Source organism: Galeopterus variegatus, unplaced genomic scaffold, assembly GCF_000696425.1.
Source record: "Galeopterus variegatus unplaced genomic scaffold, G_variegatus-3.0.2 Scaffold138, whole genome shotgun sequence".
In the NCBI taxonomy this organism is placed as follows: Eukaryota; Metazoa; Chordata; class Mammalia; order Dermoptera; family Cynocephalidae; genus Galeopterus; species Galeopterus variegatus.
The window spans coordinates 236,546-245,975 of record NW_007726249.1 but is presented as its reverse complement, the minus strand read 5'-3'; the positions used below and the strand labels follow the sequence as shown (position 1 = coordinate 245,975).

Genomic DNA, 9,430 nt, shown 5'->3' with positions numbered 1-9,430 from the left:
GATGTGAAGCAACCGGAAGTCTCACACTGCAGTGAAGTGCCTGTTGGTAAAATACCTTAGAAAACTGGGTGGAGACTCTATTAGGGCTGAGCATACTCGTACTTTGTGACTCAGCAATTCCGCTCCTAAGTATATATATCCAACAGCAATGAGTACATTTTTGGGGAACCGAAATATACTTGTATGTATAGGAATATTCCTGGCAGCACTATTCATAATAAAAGTAGAAACAACCCAAAAGTCTATCAGGAGTAGAGCAGATAAATAACTCGTGCTTATTGGTCTATGCAACACTGCAAAGCAACAGCCCTGCATGCACCACTGCTATTTGCAACAATGTGAATGATTCTCACAATATAGTGTTGAATTAAAGAAACCAGTTGCAAGGGAACAGACTGTATGGTTGTTCCTATGTAAAATTCAAAAGCAGACAAAAGTAATCTACAATGTAGAAGTCATAGGTTGGTGGGTAAATTCCAGGGGCGGTGCATGGGAAGGTGCCCGAGGGAGAGTGCTGGCTGCCGAAGGTCCATCTTTTGATCTGGGTGTGGTTGCACAGTGAGTTCATCCTGTAAAAATGCAGCATGCAGTGCACTTGAGATCTGCACACTTTTCTGTATGGGTGTGTTAGACTTCAACAAACAGGTTTTCTGGAAATCTGTATTGCCAGGGCCATCCCAGAGACCAAACAGGAGGCAACTATGTGAATCCAGGGTTGGGGGGTAGGGTTGGTGACTGGGAGCAGGTAGAGGCAGTGGGGGTAATGGCCCCAAGAAGGCCACGAGAATTTGCTGATGGGTTGTATGCCAGTGTGAGAGGAGAGAGTCCAGGGAGACTCCCTGGTTTTTGGCTCAGCTGGTTAGAGCACTGTCTTTTAACACCATGGTGAAGGGTGCACTTCCCCAAACCGTCCAGACACCAAAAAAACATACACATACAAAATCCAATATAATGTGAGGCTCATTCTCAGGCTGGCCTTGACAGCGAGTGGACCCCAGGCCTCCTGGGACAGAAGGGGCCAGAGGGAGGCTGGATGTGTAGGACCTACCTGGCCTCACCAGCTTGTCTGACTCTCCAGGATCGACCACTCGAGGACACCTGTGCCGGAGCCCCCAGCCACTACTACGACAAGGCTACTGGGAGGTGCTGTTACCGCTGCCCCTCAGGTGAGTGGGGTTTCTTGGGGTGAGGATGAGGGCAGATTTTTGTCCTCAAGTTATGACCCTCTGGGGAGGATTGGTGAATTGGGAAAATGGGAGCCAATTACCATTGCCATAATTGGCTACAGGCTCCCGAAGGCCATCCCTAATGTCACAGAATCTGGAGACTCTTAGAAGTGTAGGGCTGGTAGAATCAGGAGACTAGGTTTGTTGCTGCCATAGGGAAGGAAGTCCATCTCCGAGTGTTTTTGTTTTCCACTTAGAGGTGCTCCTTATTGAACACTTACTATACACCAGGCTGAGACCTTACATGCGTGCCTCATCTCATCAAGTCCTCACGACAATCTTGGGCTGGTAGAATCAGGAGACTAGGTTTGTTGCTGCCATAGGGAAGGAAGTCCATCTCCGAGAGTTTTTGTTTTCCACTTAGAGGTGCTCCTTATTGAACACTTACTATACACCAGGCTGAGACCTTGCATGTGTGCCTCATCTCATCAAGTCCTCACGACAATCTTTTATTCTTCCCATTTTGCAGCTGAGGCTATTGGGGCTCAGCAAGGTTAGGCAACTTGCCCAAGGTCACAAAGCTGGGAAATGGCAGAGCTGGCTGGGGCTGGAGCCCAGGGCTCAGTGACCCCCAGAGCCTGTGCTGTCAACATCCCCCTGACCTCCCCTCATTTCTGGGTCCTGGAAGCCCTTTGCCATTCTTCTCTGCTCCAGCCCAGAGCACGCGTTTGTTCCCAGATGACCCGGACCATAGATTTCTCAGGGATCAGTCTCCCTGAGCAGTGCTTGCCTTCTGGAATGCTTCCTCACCCCCAGTACAGTGACTGAGTCCTCACAGGTTATCAGGAAATCCTCTGGAATAGAGATGAGCATGTCCTTCCCATTTTGCAGATGGAGCTCAGGCCTGGGGAGGTGAGCGACTTGCACAAGGTCGTGGGGCGTTGCCATCCCCTGGGGTTGTTATCCAAAGTGGCCAAGTACTTCCAGTGGCCTTAGATGGGTGGGGTATGAGATAAAGATGAACTGTGGTCTCAGATCTCTGGGAACAGAGGTTGTCACAAGGGAGGAAAGACATTAGTTATGCCAGTGGGGGATGGGAGGAAGTCTGTGACTGGTTCATTGTAACTGCCGCTTGCTTTGCGAATGGCAAGTCATTGGGCTTCCTGATGGTGGGGAGGGGAAGGGACCCATCTGCCTATTATCTGGTCCTCCCAGCCTTGCTGTCTGGAGTGTGGTGACAGGCTGTGACACACAAGGTCATCAATGGTATGTGGCCAGGGCTGGGTCGGAGCCCCGGGCGGTCTGTTCCTAAACCTGTGGCCTCTTAACTCCCCCACAAGATTCAGACCAATCCCAGGCTCAGGCCACCAAAGGACAGAGGGAAACATTTCGGGAGGAGGTGGCTGGTTAGCTCACTTGGTTAGAGCACGGTGCTGATAACACCAAGGTGAAGGGTTTAGATCCCCATACCAGCCAGCTGCCAAAAAAAAATTCTGGGAAAGAATTTGATGTTTTCTATTTCCAAAAATAATTTGATGTAGTCATTGCAGGGGGAGAGTGGAACTTTGTTGAACTTTCTTGCCTTTATTTTATGGTTTAATGTTTATTTTGAGTGATATGTCAAGTGAGTCCACATGCGTTTTTCAGTTCTTGGGACTTCAGTGCTTCACTGGCCAGCCAGCCACCTGTCCTTGTACCTGTCCACCACACACCATGTCCCTCCCATCCCCCTCCCCACTCTTCCTCCCATCCAACTTTCCTCCAACTACCCATTAGCAGTCTGCTGGGGCTGCCATAATGAAATACAGACGTTTATCTTCTCACAGTTCTAGAGGCTGGAAGGTCCAAGATCAAGTTTCTGGCAGGGTTTAGTTTCTGGTGAGGGCTCTCTTCCTGGCTTGCAGACTGCTGCCTTCTCATGGTAGATCTCTCTCTCTCTTTCTCTCCATCTTCAAATAAGGCCACTAACCCTATTGGATTAGGGCCCATTCTTATGACCTCATTTAACTTAATTACCTCCTAAAAGCTCCATCTTCCAAACACAGTCACATTGGGGGTTAGGGTTTCAACATATGAACTTTGGGAAACACAGTTCAGTCCATAGTACCATCCCCCTTCCATTTCCCTCACGTTCCCTCCCACCCATCCCCCATCAGTCTACCCACCCCTCTCCCATCCCTCTTCTCATCTACTCTTCCATCCACTTACCCATCCATCCAACAAATAGTTATTGCTTGTTCTTATATTGGAGTCACTTTTCACCTTCCCAGTGTTTTCTCCCTTGGCCTTTCTACAGAAACTGCTGTGCACTTTCAAGCCTCTGGGCCCTTGGACACGCCCTGCCCTACCATCGTTACCAGCTGCCATCCCAGCACCCCTGCCTCCGTGAGGCCATCCCCGCCAGCCCAGGGGCTGGGTGGCTGGTTCCCACATGACTTCGCCCAGGGCCCACTCTCAGGGCTTTCACCTTTCTACATCTGATGCGGTGTGGCCCGTAGTGCTCTGTGACTTCCCAGACGACCCACCATCCCAGTCACGGGAGAAAGACGGATACTTCCTTCCCACCCTGCTCTGGCCCCTTTGACTCCAGCCTGGTGGGGCTGTGACGGGAAGTGGGTGGAAAGACAGACAACCTGGGTTACAGGCTCCCTCCACTTAGAAGCTGTGACTTAGGAAGAGTGGGCTCCCTTCCTCCCAGTTGCCCTCTCCAAGGCCAGTCGTGGGGGTGGCTGAACACCCATGCTGGTGCGGTGGGTGGGGCATTTAGCGGGAGTTTTATTGACCCTGTGCTTCCTGGCAAGCCAGAGAAGAAACATGAAAAACCCACAAAAACCCCTCCCTCGATCTCTGGTCTCTCGGGGAAATTTCTGACATTTTGCCCGCCCTCTGCAATCAGCGCTCAGCTGTGTGGCAGAGTTTGCACGTGGGTGGGTTGGTGCAGGAAGGAAGTGAGACCTTTGATATTGAGAAGTTTAGATGTCATCAAATCCCTCCCCTCACCCAGGCCTGCGATGCCCTTTCTAGCATTCCTGACAGCCATCAGCAGTTTCTGCTTACATACCCTTGGTGACAGGGAGCTCACTCACAGACTTGTGGCAGTGACCCAGCGTGTTGTCACCAGCTCCTGTGCCCAGCCCTTAATCTACATGAGCTTGAATCCTGATAGGAAACCCAGAGAAGAAGCTTGGACATGGAGGGGTTCAGGGATCTGCTCAAGGTCACATGCTAGCAAGTGGCTCAGCCAGGTCTCAACCTTGGCTGTCTAAAGCACAATCCTGAGCCCTTCACCCTCACGTGATACTGACCCCGAGGCATTGCATGTGGAGAGCAGGGGAACTTATCAGTGAAGCTCCGATGGTCCTGGGCCAGGCCTCCCCTTTGAGCCCAGACCTGTTCCCCACAGGAAGGGGTCTCCCTGCAGATGATGGAGGCCTGCCCAGGTTGGGGTGGAGGGGAGATGTGAAGCCAGGCCGAGTGTTGGGCTGTGAGCATGGCTGGTTTGGGGCCAGGAGGGTATATGCCATCTTGTCCCAGGAGCTGAGGGTTTCTCCAAGGGCTGTGAGCAGGAAAGAGGAGGAGGGGGGTTTCAGGGGGCTCTCCTGGCTCCCACTGCCCTGGGATAAAGCCCAGTTCCTTACAGGGACCTGCAGGGCTGGAGTGACAGCTGCTGCCCTTGCTGACCTCCTTCCATCCCACCGTCCCTGTCACACCCAGGCTTTGGCCAAGTATGCTGGGCTCCCTTTTGCCCTCTGACACTTGTCCCGGCACAGCCTCCTCTCACAAAGCCTCCGAGCCCCCACTGCCTTCTGTCTGCACTTGACTAACTCCTCTTCCTCCCTCAGCCTTCACTTCATCGTCTGCCCTCCCTGACCCCAACCAGCTCGGGTGCCTGTGCTCTGGGCTCTCCGGCCTGCCGCATCCCACTTCCCTAACGCTCCCTCGGCTTGTCGTGACTTGCCCATTGTCTGTCCTCCTGTGGGATCCCCAGCCCTGACCACAAGCTTGGCACATAGCAGGTGCTCACTAAATTTATTTTTACTTTTATTTATTTATTTTTAAAGATGACCGGTAAGGGGATCTTAACCCTTGACTTGGTGTTGTCAGCACCACGCTCACCCAGTGAGCTAACAGGTCATCCCTATATAGGGATCCGAACCCGTGGCCTTGGTGTTGTCAGCATCGCACTCTCCCAAGTGAGCCAGGGGCCCGCCCTGTCACTAAATTTTTAAATGAATGAATATGGCTGAGTTGCCCAGCATACTCTTCTCTGTGACAGCCCCGGCTCCACCTCAGAGGTCCATCCATCCACCCACCCATCCATCCATCCATCCATCCACCCACCCATCCGCCCACCCATCCATCCATTCATTCATTCATCATCCATCCACCCCCCCCCCTATCCATCTACCCCCCCACCTATCCATCCATCCACTCACCTATCCATCCATCCATCCATCCACCCACCCATCCGCCCACCCATCCATCCATTCATTCATTCATCATCCATCCACCCCCCCCCCTATCCATCTACCCCCCCACCTATCCATCCATCCACTCACCTATCCATCCATCCATCCATCCACCCACCCATCCGCCCACCCATCCATCCATTCATTCATTCATCATCCATCCACCCCCCCCCCTATCCATCTACCCCCCCACCTATCCATCCATCCACTCACCTATCCATCCATCCATCCATCCATCCACCCATCCATCCACTCACCTATCCGTCCATCCATCCATCCACTCATCCATCTTTCCATCCACCCATCCACTCATCCATCCATCCACCCACCTATCGATCGATCCATCCATCCAGTTATCCATCTTTCCATCCACCCATTCACCCATCCGTCCATCCACCCATCCACCCATCCATCCATTCATTCATTCATTCATTCATCCAGTATGTTCTGAGCATTTGCTCTCTACTAGGCACTGGAGATTCACCCATCCGCCCACCCATCCATCCATTCATTCATTCATCATCCATCCACCCACCCACCTATCCATCTACCCACCCACCTATCCATCCATCCACCCATCCATCCATCCATCCATCCATCCACCCATCCATCCACTCACCTATCCGTCCATCCATCAATCCACTCATCCATCTTTCCATCCACCCATCCACTCATACATCCATCCACCCACCTATCGATCCATCCATCCATCCAGTTATCCATCTTTCCATCCACCCATTCACCCATCCGTCCCTCCACCCATCCACCCATCCATCCATTCATTCATTCATTCATTCATTCATTCATCCAGTATGTTCTGAGCATTTGCTCTCTACTAGGCACTGGAGATTCGACATGGGAGGGCAGATATCATCTCGCCCTCATGGGCTCCGTCTCAATAAGACAGATATGACNACATGGGAGGGCAGATATCATCTCGCCCTCATGGGCTCCGTCTCAATAAGACAGATATGACACCAGCTTTGAGACCTTCTGTCTGCTTGTAAGAAAAGGGGGTGTCGTAGTTTGAGTTTCTCCAGAAGCAAACTGTTAAGGGTTAAATTGAGTCCCCCCTTTCATATATAGGAGTCCTAACCCCCAGTACCTCAGAATGTGACTGTATTTGCACTTAGGATCTTTAAAAAGCTAATTAAGTGAAAATGAGGTCGTTGGGGTGGGCCTTAATCCGATCTGACTGGTGTCCTTATATGAAGAGGTAGTCAGGACACAAACACCTACAGAAGGATGACCACGGGAGGACACAGGGAGAAGACAGCCATCTGCAAGCCAGGGAAAGAGGCCTCAACACTGGCAGCACCTTCATCTTGGATTTCTGGCCTCCAGAACTGTGAGACAATACATTTTTGCTGCTTAAGCCCCTGGTCCGTGGTTCTTTGTTACAGCAGCTTGAGCAAACTAATGCACAGACTTTGAGACAATGATTCAAGCACAAGTAGGTTGTTTGGGGGATCGACTGGGAAGTGAAGTGACACAGGGAAGAGAAGGCAGCATAAAGCAGTGCTGTCCACCCGGTCACTGCTGTAGGCAGCTGGGGCTTTCCTGCTGGGGGCTCTGGGAGCCGACGGCGGAGGGCTGCTCCTGGGGGGCTGACTCCTTGGCAGGTCTGGCCTGCCGCGTGCTGGCAGAGCGGGCCGTGGGGGCTTGGAGAAGCTGAAACCCACAGTAGGGAGAGGGCAGGAGTGGGTGGAAATAGTGAGGAGAGGGGTTATGGTGGGTGGGGCCTGGCAGCAGCCGTTTACAGGAGGACTTTATTGAAAAGACACATGGCTGAGTCAAAGACCCCAAATGTGCCTCATGAGGGTTTGGAAGCAGGACCTGGAAAACTGGCCTGAACCAGGCAGTTTCTTTCTTCCTCTCCCTGCCTCCCCCTGTCATCTTCCTCTCCTCTTCCTCCCCTAGTCCTTCTGTCTGTGACATTCTCTTTTTCTCTGTACCCTCCCTGCTCTTGGCCAAGCTTGGCTGGCGCACAGTCCCCTTCCCAGTGTGCAGGTCTCTTTCAGGGCACCAGGAGGGACACTTGACAAGCGTCTTTCCGCCCCAATTCCAAAGCATAAGAAGAAAGCTTCTGATAGCTCAGATAAATCCAGATGTCCACCTCGACTCTGGTTACCCAAGGGCCTGGACCACTGCTAGAGGGCAAGGGGTGGGGTGGGGAGCAGTTCTAGAAGGGCCTGTAGGCTGGGAAGACCTTCCAAAATATGTTTGCTGCAACAGGCTGTTAGACTCTGGAGTGATGCTGCTGGGCGCCATGAGAACACACTCCTGGGGGACCTGACCTGGTTGGAGCAATCAAGGAAGTCTTCCTTGAGGAGGTGGCATCTAAAGGAGTCCTGAAAATGAGCAGGAGTTGGCCAGGCCAATGTGGGGAGGGGTCGCGCTGTGGTTGGAGAGCACAGAGTATGCAGAGACCTGGAGGTTAGCAAGGATAAGTCACTCAAGAAAGGGGGTGGGGGTGGGGAGGGTTCATATGGCCAAAGTACAGGGTGTGAAGGGGACTGGGGAGGGGAGGATGGAGGGGCTGGCAGCCTAGACAGGAGAAGAAGCTCTCCATGTGGGAGTTCCTGGGGCCAAAGCAGCTGGGGCTGGGTGGACCGACTGCCCCGATGCTGAGCCAGAGCTGAGAGGCGGTGATGGGAATGTCAGGACAAACTTGGAGAGCATCTGGAGGGTCAGAAGAGCTCTGATCAGAGACTGGGGGTGGGGTGTGGGCTGGAGGCATGTCAGGGCAGAGAGACACGTGGGAACCAGCTCTAAGACGCCCCGCAGCCCCGGGGCCGTTCTTACCACGCTGTTTTTGATTATGAAAGCGATACTCGGTGGAGACGATCTATCTGGAAAATGGGAAAAGAACAAGAGAAATGGACGAGGCCTCATCATTCTTTTGCTGGCTCTGCTCCAGCCCCCGGGCCTCTCCGGTCTTCGCACACGCCACGCCTGCTCTTCCCTCAGGCCGTTGCTCCAGTGGTTCCCTCTGCCTGGAACGCTCTCCCCCCAGCCCCCTGCAGGGCTGCCACCTTCCATCGTTTGGGTGGCAGCAAGGCCTCCCCCTGGCTCTCTAGAGCTTTCACTTCGTCCCCCCGCCTTTCTCTCTCATGGCTCCTGCTTTATTTCCATCAGCATTCATGTCCACATTGGAAACCAACTTGCTAATTTATTTCTCTACTTGCTTGTCTCACCTCCCCAGGCTAGAGTGTCAGGTCCATGGGAGCAGGGACCTCATCTTCTCCAGTCCCTACATCAATGCCTGGGGCACAAATGTCCCAGGCAGTAAATGTGAGCAGACTGAAATAATAATCCCTCCACCAGATTTGCCACGCTTAGCCCTGGAGTGCATTTCCTGCAGTAGAGGGTTTCTAAAGCTCACCCCAGAACAGCGTCTGGTGCTGGGAGGTGATTTGAAAAGGACCCGGAGAGGGGATCTGGGTGGGGTCAGATGAACAGGAAAGTTCCACAAGGAGAGGGTATTTCCGCCTCAGCTGGCTGGATGTGAAGGTTCCTGGTGGGACGAAGTGGAGAGGAAGAGGCGGGCTGAGATGCATGTCAGCCTGCACAAAGAACATGTGTGTCAGTTTCCCGGGGCCGCTGTAACAAAGTACCACAGGCCGAATGGCTTAAACCACAGAAATGTATTGTCTCACAGTTCTGGAGGCTGGAAGTCCCAGATCACGGTATTGGCAGGGCCATGTTCCCTTTGAAAGCCAAAGAGAAGGATCCAGCTTCTCTCCTAGCTTCTGGTAGTTTCTTGGCTTGTGACAGCGTTAACTCAGTGTTTAC

General features: G+C 52.8%; 1 protein-coding gene across 1 annotated transcript in view; it reads left to right on the top strand.

Moving 5' to 3' along the window:
* The first annotated feature begins 1,084 nt into the window (after positions 1-1,084).
* TNFRSF8 (tumor necrosis factor receptor superfamily, member 8) overlaps positions 1,085-9,430 on the top strand; it is a 52,010-nt gene continuing 43,664 nt past the window's right edge. Inside the window, exon 1 of the mRNA XM_008589691.1 lies at positions 1,085-1,166. The gene's annotated coding sequence lies outside the window, so the exon portion shown is untranslated. The remainder of the gene's footprint in view (positions 1,167-9,430) is intronic.